Genomic DNA, 11828 nt, shown 5'->3' with positions numbered 1-11828 from the left:
AGATTATAATTCATGATCATATGTTATTTGATACTATTCAATAAATCTAATCTAGTTTAAGTCATTTGTTTATTTTATATGTGTATTTGTAATTTAATATCTTCATAACGGATTATGAATACAATCTAAATGTTCTTGGAAAAAAAAAAAATACACAATCTGAACATCAGATTGTAGAATTATTCCATGTTCTTGCCATGGATGGGCACAGAATTGAGAAATATACATTACAAAACCAAGAAAACCTAATTTTTATTCATCTAGCAGTTTCTATGGATCTGAAAAAATATGTTCTTCACCAGTCTGGCTATCAATCTGAACAATCCAACGTTTTTTTGATCTGGCATGAATTGACAAAACCCTTCTTAATTGTTGTAATTTGAAGACTATTCCCAATTATGTGTGTTTCCCATATACACCCACATCTTTCATTGTTACTCTTATTGAAGAGATTATTAGTACTAAGAATAGCTCCATTGGGGTTAAAATTCAGCATCTTGAAGAGCTCCACAAAATTATCATTACTACAATCCACAAGGGCAAAATCAATGCTAGCTGAGAATGGAGAAATGAGATCTTTGGCCTCTCCTACCATGAATTCCACATGATCACCCAAAGGATCAACGGCCTTCATTCTCTCCAAGGACTCAGGAAGGCTATCTGGCCTTGTCAAAATGCAAACAAAGCGGCCGCCAGAGCTATGGTGGTGCACGTCATGCTACTGCATATTTCAATCATGAGCTGTGCATTTCTACCAGCCGCCAAAGCCGCTATCAGCTCACTGTTTTGCAGCCCTGGATTCCAAAATGAACAGCACCTTCTTTCATGATCAAGCTTGCACTGAACACAACAAGATCCATTAGAGATAATCAGAATAAACCCATCACAAGGGGGGGGAAAAGAGAGAGAGAGAGAGTTTGTTTTTGAAGTTGATTGTGTATGGTTTTTGAGTCTTAATGTTTTGAATTATTCTTCTAGATTTATCATGTTGGTGAGTTTAAGTAAGAAAAACTTATGATCTATCATTAGATTTTGGAGAGGCTATTCTGTAATCAATATTTTCTTGTGATCTATCATTAGATTTTGGAGAGATTACTTGTTGATCAATCATTATGACATTGGCAGACGGCTTAAAATCACACATTAAGGTTTGATTCATGAGTAAGAAGTGTTAAATGGTCAAAGTTGACTTATTTTTCCAAGCTTAATTTCTTCCTTAGTGTGATATTATTGGAGAGCTTGAACAAACAAAAAAATAAAATGTTGTGATCTATTATCAAGATGTTGGAAAGTTCACTTCATGATCTCTTGTTAACATGTTGGAGAGCTTGAGAAAGTAAGAAAACACTGTGAATCATCATTGGGATGTTAGAAAGCTTACTCCGTAATCTATCATTGGGATGTTAGAGACCTTACTTTGTGATCTATCATCACGAATAAGAGAACATTGTAATCAATCTTATGGATGTCGGAGAGCTTACCTCATGATCTATCATCATAAAGTTAGAGAGCTTTAAGAAGAAAAGAAAGAGAACGTTATGCTCTATCTTTATGATGTTGGAGAGCTTAAAGAAGTGAAAAATGTTGATACTCAAAACACTTACACAAACTAATTTGCAGACGAACAACAAAATATCATAAATTTTAAAATAACACAACTTTTACTCACATACCAGCTTTATGGTTTCAAGGTATGCCTTGATTGCACTCTCTTTGTACCACTCCATGACTTGGAAAATTCCTCCTCCTTTTCACATTGCCTATAGAGAAGGGATGTGTTTAGCAATAGGCCATGTAAGCTTGGCCATTTATAGATGGTGAAAACCGCTTGTTTATCCAAACCGGCTGCGTTAAAACCGCCCAATGCACGTCACCATCTGTCCCGTGGGAAGGTTGACAATTTCGTTACGCCACTGAAGACTTTTGCAACTTGCATGTCTTGAATACAATACACTTAGACGTACAATGCTTTGTCGTCTACTGGAAAGTGTACTTATCTTGTGCGCCATATCTTTAACACTCATGAGATTCCCATGTAAAATGTATCGCTTGACTTGGATTTTCAATCGAAGTCAAGGACATGTTTATCACATGTTTAGTTGTTTTAAGAGTTGATATAAGGTTTTTCTATGTTCTTTGGATAAGAACTAAATACGCTTGCACTATATTTTGAATTTCAATGATCTTTTATTCAAGAAAGTGGGTGGATGGTTGTTATCAAAAGGTACATTTGATATTGTCTAAGATGTAATATTTTTTATATTGTTAGAGAGGGTTATTTATATTTTTAAATATTGAAAAATGAAGTATTAATATGAAAATTAAATTGAATAACATATAATGCAGATATATTCAATGTCATATTATTTATTGTTTTGAAATAATAGAGAATATAGCAATGTGTCCAGACCTTGGAGTTCTTCAACTTGGCATAGGAATGGAAGACCTCTTTAGTGAAATCCTTTGATGTGGTCATTCTCTAGGCTCCATCTTGTTGAGTCTTTAACACAATCTACAATATATAACAATAGAACGTCATAAATTTGTCAATTATTATATTCGATATAACACATCACTAATGTAATATAGATGTTAAAAATTATTCTTTTATCTTTTCTTTGATTTGATAGGTGAGAACATAATTTCCCTTCTATTTTTATATGCCCATTTGAATTCAAGCTAGAAGGAAAGCATGTAAATTGTAGGGTTTGTGCACTATTTATTAAATTAAGGATGAAAGCTTGTTGAAGCAGTGTACAACTATAAATCAAAAGTACATGAATGATATAATCACATTCCTATAAGAAACCTATCTTACAATTTAAATCAGTTACTCATAGCTTCATAATTCAAGTAACATATCACAATGCTAATGCATAAAGAAATTAAACAAGGGACTTTACTCTTGAAATGAACTCTTTAACTACTTCACTGCTTTAACTATTTTCCTCTTGCACACCTCAAGAATTTAATCAATACTAAGCTTCATTTAGAACACATTCCATAATTTAGAATTAATTGTCACAACATAAAAGAAACAACCATAGTTACAATTTCATTCTCAAAATTAACATTTAAAGAAAGATTAAAATCATGGTCTAATTTACTACAAAGATTTACTAGTAACATTTTCCAACATAAAGTGTTGTGACCAATTTGGTATTAATGGCTCATTCATGAATCACATCATAAAATTTCATTTAAGTGAAACTCTTATTAATAATAAGTTTAAAATATTAATGCTACCAACCAAAATTTATGAACAGGTAGATCAATTAAAGGTATCTTGTGTCATAAGTGAAATTTCAAATTTTAAAAATTCAATAGCATGTCCTTGATGCCTACTAAAAACTCTATGTAGATGAGATTGTTCTTTTGACACATTTTTTCTTTCAAATTTAATGAATAGTGATATGTACCACTATTGCAAGTAGGGTAATAAACTACACAAGAATGGTAGTTTCTTTATACATGTTGAGAAGACAAAAGAACACGGAGTATTCCTACCAATAAATTGAGTTGATTTGTTTGTTATTTTATCTCTGAGTGCTTGCTTGAACTTATATTTATTATCATTCAAATTGCCTAGTATGTTAGTGATTGTTGATTACTAAGAAAATTTTGAAAGAAATTTATTTTGCATTTGAAAATCACAGTTTATATGAAATTGAACTATCATAAGATTTATTTTGTGATAATTGAATTGGATAGGTGCTAGCATGTTTTGAATAATTACTAAGAAAACCTAGATAAAAAAATTCAAATCCATAGTGTTGTCCTAGGGCTTGTAGTTGATTAGAAGAGAAAAATGTTATTATATATGTTGGTGTAAATAAGTATTTACTTATTACACTTACTTAAGTTTACTTAGGTTAATGCATTAGTTTATTATTTTGCATTATTTTATTTGCGAGACACTTAGGAGTTTGTGCACTCTTGTGTGTTGTCATGATGACATCACAGGGGGTCTGCACCTCTTTTAAGCACATGTTGTCTACAACACAGGAATCTTCTACGCACATATGACACTTTGTCATTCTTATCCATTCATCTAAAATGTTGGATAAGGTGCTTAGTTTTCTTATCTTCTGGTTGTTTCTAGAGACATTCTAGGTGCTTCCTGAGAGGCCTTTATATACAGGCACTCCTAGTGTACTCTTAATTATGGCATATTGAATACATTGTCATTCTGATCATACTCTCTATCTCTCTTTGGTCTATTGTGTGCTTGTGTTTGAGTTCTTAGTTCCTGGGTGAATTTTTCCCTTAGGCAAATTCTTACAATATAGAATGAAGAAAATAAAATTTCTTGATCATTTTGTTTCCACACTTTATTGCCCAAATTTGGCCTAGAGCCCTAAATTGGCATGTTAGTGGGAAACTAGATCTTGTGTCTATCCTAGAATTTTTTAAGTCTTGTTTTGGTGAAGAAAGTATATAAACACCCTATCTCTCCTCATTTTTAAATATCAATTCATTTTCAAGAATTCATTATTAAGAATCATTCAAGCAATCAGGCAATTAAGATATTACATTCAAATAATCCAAGATCTAGTTTCTCAAATCCATTTTAGTTGGTTCCAAGGAAATATTATGCATTGGAGCAATTTTCTATCCAATCATGGCCAAGAAGAGGAATTCTCAATCAAGCAATAAAATCATTCATTTCATCTGAATTCCTCTATCCTTGATTGCAATATACTATCAAGCATATGTACAAGTAATTATCAAGCATATCCACATTTCAGATATATAGGAGTGGTTTTCATAGATTTATGTATTGGTGAGGATATCCTTGATTACTATTCTATATTTCAAGCTCAAATACTTCATTCTAAGTACATTCAAATATATCCATAGTTATGGGTGATTTCTACATCTATTCATGAGAGTTGATGCAAGGTGAATTAAATATTTAGTTGTTTACATTCTATCCTTTATGCAATTTCATTTCATTTTCAAGGTTGACTTCCAAAAATGGGTTTGACCATGGCAAATCCATTTTACCCAACCTTTTTCCTACTTTTATATGTATAGAAATAGATTACAAAGTTGTCAAAAAAATTAAAGCAAATCAAGAACAGTCTGAGCATCCTTGGAAATTTTGTGCAAAATCCCAAGGTATAGAACATTGCAAATGCTCTATACCCCCTTGGTCCATCTTGATTTGATCATAAGATAGGCTACAATGTTAGGATCTCAATCAATACTTAAAGGTATTTATGGGATATCATCTATCGTAAATTTAGATCTAAAATAATATATCTCCTATTTTGATTCTAGGTGCAAATATATCTTTCATAATTGTCATTTCTTATCTCAATATCATTTTGTATTTCAATTTTACTTCCTAGCTTATTGGGACATCTTCATTCAAAATGTATAGCTTTATAAAAGAGAAGTGGTCTAACTCTTTATATTGCTTCCCTTTTCCAATTGTACAACATCATAGATTATATTGATAGAAAGTTAGTATGAAGAGGGATTAAAATAAAAAATGAATGGTAATTGTATTGATGTAATTTTGAAACTATGTAGGTGTAGCTCTAGAATGTGGACTTGTGATGTCTAACATGGCACATATTTTGTGTCAATTGTAGTATCTAACTTTTTCAAAAGCAATATAAATGATTCTAGCCCATATTATCTATTAATTTACCAAAAAAAATAACACCCTTTTAATAAAATTTATTTGTTTATGTTATCATTTTTGCATTTACAAGTTACTTTAATCTAGGAATGTCACATTAAACTCAAATATTGATACTGGTTGTGTAAGGGAAAGGGGTCAGAGTTTGTCCAACCTATCCTTGAAAAAATTGAGCTTCTAAATGAAATGTACATTCTAACAAATCTTTTTTGGTCATGTGACTTAAGAGTTCAGGACTAGTATTTTGTTTTTTGGGTAGTTATGATGAATGTGAGAGGATTCATTATGTGCACACAAGTAGACATATGATCATTTAGAAATGATGTTTGATACCTATTTATAGACACTACAATATTCATAGGCTACAATGCTAAAAATGTTTGCACAACTAGTCTAATATATATTCCTTGATTAGGCTATCCAAAATGGGAGCACAAGTGTTTTATTGAAAGTACTTTGCCTAAGAACCTAGGACCTAGGAGTACCCATTTTGTCAAACTTGGAAAGGGTACAACCTGAACCTCGCGATGTTAAAGTCTTACTCTTGAAAATATTGATCTCTAATAGACTCATTAAGAACCATTCAATTTCATGATACACCAACAACCTATTTCAAATATTCAAATTTAACTAGTAGATGTATAAGTTAACAACAAATATGATTCTAAATTGTCTTTTTCTAGAATTAAGGATTAAACTTTTAAGTCAATAAAAATATAACCATTATAACTTAGGGATGACGAGGGAATCATTTCCCTAAGAATATGATAAAAATAATTTATTCTAATAAACTCTAATGATGGAGGTCTCCACAATCCAAATTATATAGTTGACCAATTTTCAAAAAATCAAAGACATCATGGATTTTTCTAAAAATTTCAGCATTTGATCTTCATGATCTACAAAGTTTATAGTTGAAAACAACAAAAAAAATTGGGAAAAAAATCACTACATTTTCATGAATCTAGAATAAAAAAAGTTTGACTTTATTTTGCCTTTAGTGCATTTTGGATAGAGATTACCATGTCCCATATGACTTTGTAAGTAAGTCTAAAAATATATGAATGCAAAGTAAATTAAAAACAATAGACATGGCTAAGAATCTCATGTACAAAATGATCATCCATCTTTAAGATGAGTGTTTCTTTTTTAGCATTGACTTTGTAATGGTCCAAAACAAAAAAGCTTTCAATAAATATATTAATCGACATCAGTCTGATCATAATTCCACCAAGATTTCAAAGATGAAAGAATGACTTTATCAAAAAATCCTGAATCGTGTCTTTAAAAAAAAACTCCCTACATCTCACATAGGTAACTAAAAGTAATGGAAAAAAACACAACCCAATCAATGAAAATAGATAAAATTCAAGATTAAGAACAATTTTGAGATATTAGATTTTTTAAGTTCATTATATTGTGTAAGATTGTTAATATTTTATAATGGTCTTTCAGATTTATAAGTTATTAAGAAGAATTTTATTTATCTAATAAGAGCAGGAGTCTATAGGCTAAAATATCTTCAACTAAGAGTTGAGGATTTAAGAATGATGGTATCCATTGTATTCCTCATTCTAAAGACTTGCACTCAGTAAGGCAGAATCTCTAATAGACTCATTTGAAACTATTCAACTTTACTAAAACAATTAACATCTACTTGATTATATCAAGATTCATATTAATATTTTGTATCATATTTAATTATTTCTAACACCAAAAAAATAGATAAAAAGAAACTAGAAACTTTGTGAATGATAAAATCATGCTCTAAAACTTTGATGCAATGAAATCTTTAATACCATTATACAACAAATTAAATTATATTTTATGTCTTCTTTCACTTTGAAGAGCTACTAAAACTATATATATATATATATATCCTATTACCAGCTATGCTCAATAGCACATACTTTTCATATTTATAATTCATGAGTGGAAATATCATCTTCAATAATAATAATAATCCCATTCTATCAAACCACCACAAGAGCGAAAAACACCAAGAGATTAGAACTTCATTATCATGTTCTCTTTGATACAATTCAATATATCTATTCTAATAAGTCATCACTTTATTTTATATTTTTACTTGTATTTTAATATCATGTAATGGATTATGAGTACAATTTGAAAGTAAAAAGTTAGATTATGAATACAATCTGAAAACCACTAGAAGAGAAAGATGCCCACAGATTAAAATTCATTATTATATTCTATTTGATACTACTCAATAAAACTTTTCTAATAAGTCATTTATTATTTTGTATTTTCAAGTATCTTGATAATGGATATGAGTACAATTTGAATGGTAATGAGAAAAATACACAATCTAATTAAAAACAACTTATTTCAACATCAGATTCTAGAGTTATTCCATGTTCTAGCTACTTGAACATGGATGGACAAAATTTTTAGAAATCTACATTAAAAATACCAAAAAAATATCTTGTTATTCATCTAGCAGTTTCTATGGATATGAAAAACATGTTCCTCTCTAGTGTGGCTATCAATCTGAACAATCCAATGCTTCTTCATCTGGCATGAATTGACAAAACCCTTTTTAGTTCTGCTAATTTGAAGACTATCCCCAATACGGTGGGTTACATATACACCCACATCTTTCATAGCTACTCTTATTGAAGAGATTATTAGTACTAATAATAGCTCCCTTGGGGTTAAAATTCAGCATCTTGAAAAAACCCACAAATTTATCATTACTACAATCCACAAGGGCAAAATCAATGCTAGAGAATGGAGAAATGAGGTCTTTGGCCTCTCCTACCACGAATTCCACATGATCACCCAGAAGATCAACGACCTTCATTCTCTCCAAGGACTCAGGAAGGCTATCTGGCCTTGTCAAAATGCAAATAACATGGTTGCCAGTTTGTCTGGCGATGGTCGCCAGAGCTATGGTGGTGCACGTCATGGTACTGCATATTTCAATTATGAGCAATGCATTTCTACCAGCCGCCAAAGCTATTGCTAGTATTAATTTCTCCCACTGTCCACAGCCATAGACAACTCATTTTCCATGTGCAACCATCTAAGCACCATCCAACTAACTCAGCCATCCATCTCAGCTACTCTCATTAATATTGTAGCTAATTCTATGCCATAGTCAAGATAGCATTTACTATGTATTTTCTATAAATACAATGAACTAGGCTTGTGATTAGCAGAGCCCATTTTGGGTTTCTCGTTGTGGATCATGAGTGGATGGAATGCTATAGCATTCTAAGGATTTGTAATAGAGTTTAGTTATGTTAATGAGTATGAAGTGCTATAGCACAGCTTGATGTCTTTTTGTTTTGCTTATTGATTTGAATGTTTATCATTGCATTCATGATTGTCTTTGATCCACTCTATCCACCTCCTATAAAAGCCGCCATCAGCTCACTATTTTGATACCCTAGATTCCAAAATGAATGGCACCTTATTTCATGATCAAGCTTGCACTGAACACAGCAAGACCCATTAGAGATAATCAGAAAACCACAAACCCATCACAAGGAAAAAAAGCCAAAAAAAAGGAAGTTTGTTTTCAAAGTTGATTGTGTAAGGTTTTCGAGTCTCAATGTTTTAGATTATACTGCAAGATTTATCATTAGAATGTTGACTAGTTTAAGTAAGAAGATCTTATGATCTATCATTAGATTTTGGAGAGATTATTCGATAATCAATAGTTTCTTATGATACTGGAGAGCTTGAACAGACAAAAAACAAATGTTGTGATCTATCATCAAGATGTTGGAAAGTTTACTTCATGATCTATTGTTAAAATGTTGAAGAGCTTGAGAAAGTAAGAACACATTGTGAATCATCATGGTTTTGGAGAGCTTAATCCATCATTGGGATGTTGGAAAACTTACTTTGTGATCTATCATTGGGATGTTAGAGAGCTTACTCCATGATCAATTATTGGGATGATAAAGGATGTCAGAGAGCTTACCTCATGATCTATCATCATAATGTTAGAAAGCTTTGAGAAGAAAAGAAAGAGAATGTTATGCTCTATCTTTATGATGGTGAAGAGCTTAAAGAAGTGGGAAAATGTTGATACTCAAAAAACTTACATAATCAAACTCAATGGCAAACAACAAAATTTCATTGTTTATAAAAGAACACAACTTTTACTCCCATACCAGCTTTATCGTTTCTATGTATGCCTTGATTGCACTCTCTTTGTACCACTCCATGACTTGGAAAATTCCTCCGCCCTTTCACATTGCCTAAAGAGAAGGTATGTATTTAGGAATGGGCTATGTAAGCTTGGCCATTTATAGATGGTGAAAACCGCTTGTTTATCAAAACAACTCTATTGAAACCGCCCAAAACATGTCACCATCTGTCCCGTGGGAAGGTTGACAATTTCGTTATGTCACTGAAAACTTTTGCAACTTGCATGCTTGACGGGAATTTTCAATCTACGTCAATGACATGTTTAGTTGTTAAAGAGTTAATTTAAGGTTTTAAATGTTCTTTGGATAAGAACTAAATACGCTTGCACTATATTTTGAATTTCAATGGTCTTTTTTTAAGAAAGTGGATCGGTGGTTGTTATGAGAAGGTACATTCCATATTATCTAAGATGTAATATTTTTGATATTGTTAGAGAGGGTCATTTATATTTTAAATATTTAAAAATGAAGTATTAAAATGAAAGTTAAATTGAATAACATATGTGTTATACTCAATATTATATTGATAGTTGTTTTAAAATAATTGAGAATATAGTAATATGTCGAGGTCTTGGAGCTCTTCAACTTGGCATAGGAATGGAAGACATCTTTTGTGAAATCTTTTGATGTGGTCATTCTCTAAGTTGCCTCCTCTTAAGTCTTTAACACAATCTAAAATATTTAACGACATAACATCATAAATTTATCAATTAATAAATTCAATATAGCACTTCACTAATGTATTATAGATGTTTTTATTCTTCTATCTTTTATTTGATTTGATAGGTGAGAACATGATTTCCCTTCTATTTTTATATGTTCATTTGAATTCAAATTGCAAGGAAAGCATGTAATCATACAACTGCAGGGTTTGTGCACTATTTATTAAATTAAGGATGAAAGGTTGTTGAAGACCCACACTAAGAAAGAGGGGTGTACAACTATAAATAAAAAGTACCTAATGATATACTCACATTCCTGTAGGAAACCTATCTTACAATTTAAATTAGTTGCTCATAGCTTCATAATTCAAGTAACAGATTGCAATGCTAATGCATAAAGAAATTAAACAAGGGAGTTTACTCTTGAAATGAACTCTTTAACTAATTAACCACTTTAAATATTTTCCTCTTGAAATGAACTCTTTAACTACTTAACTGCTTGAAATTGGCATAAATGGTTTTTCCTTTCATTTCTTTTTTTGAAATATCAAAGAAACCCTATCTTTTTAGACTCAATTTACTAGTCTACTATGGTTTGAGACAGGTTGCATAATAGCAAGACCCAAAAGTAAGCTACTAAATCAATCAAAACTCCACCATTTCATTGGAGGTTTTCATAGTTACATTATTTTATCCATTTAAATATGAATTGTGTGTGTGTGTGTGTGTGTTATTGATATTACTTTAATTATAAATATATTATATTTATATTTATTAATTGAAATATATAACTTATATTACAATATATCTCCTAATAAGTGTTGAGAACATGTGTCTCAACTTTGCAATCTTTTTTTGGAAAATTCTAGAATTTGTTTGTGGAAGTTTTCCACTTGTTTATATCTTGGAAAAGAGTGTAGGAAATACCAAAAGGTGCCCTATCCATAGTAGAATATAGGAGGGCTATTTTTAGAGCATAGTTAGCTTATTTTATGACTTTTATGGGGGTCTAAACTAAGAGACAAAATTATGGATCAGATTACTATTTTAACCTGGTTGTTTTTTCCATCTTGGAAATGTAAATGTCAAAAATGGGTAACATGTGGCATGGTAGTTTTGCCCCATGGTTTTTTAAAACCACAAGTGGTTTCTAGGTTGTAAAATCACTATAAAAGGAGGGCTTGGGGAGGCGTTTGGGTAATTGAGTTTAGTTTGCAAGACTAGATGATAGAAGGGTTCTCTCTAAGTTTGAGTTTGAGTCTGAGTTTGAGTTGTGGTGATGCACCCTTGTAAGAACTTGCATTGCAAGTGTATTGTAATCTTCTTGATTTGAGA

General features: G+C 31.2%; 1 long non-coding RNA gene across 1 annotated transcript; it reads right to left on the bottom strand.

The window, feature by feature from the left end:
* Window positions 1–227: 227 nt before the first annotated feature.
* Window positions 228–1781, bottom strand: LOC149575134 (uncharacterized). Its single transcript, XR_016359672.1, has 2 exons — window positions 1674–1781; window positions 228–840 (listed from the first exon to the last, which is right to left on the bottom strand). It is a non-coding gene; the product is annotated as an uncharacterized LOC149575134 (long non-coding RNA).
* Window positions 1782–11828: the final 10047 nt, after the last annotated feature.

This window comes from Cupressus sempervirens, chromosome 2, assembly GCF_028749045.1.
Source record: "Cupressus sempervirens isolate cs-2001-9-10 chromosome 2, ASM2874904v1, whole genome shotgun sequence".
NCBI lineage: Eukaryota > Viridiplantae > Streptophyta > Pinopsida > Cupressales > Cupressaceae > Cupressus > Cupressus sempervirens.
The sequence above is the reverse complement of the archived record's forward strand: the minus strand, read 5'-3'. Positions and strand labels throughout refer to the sequence as shown.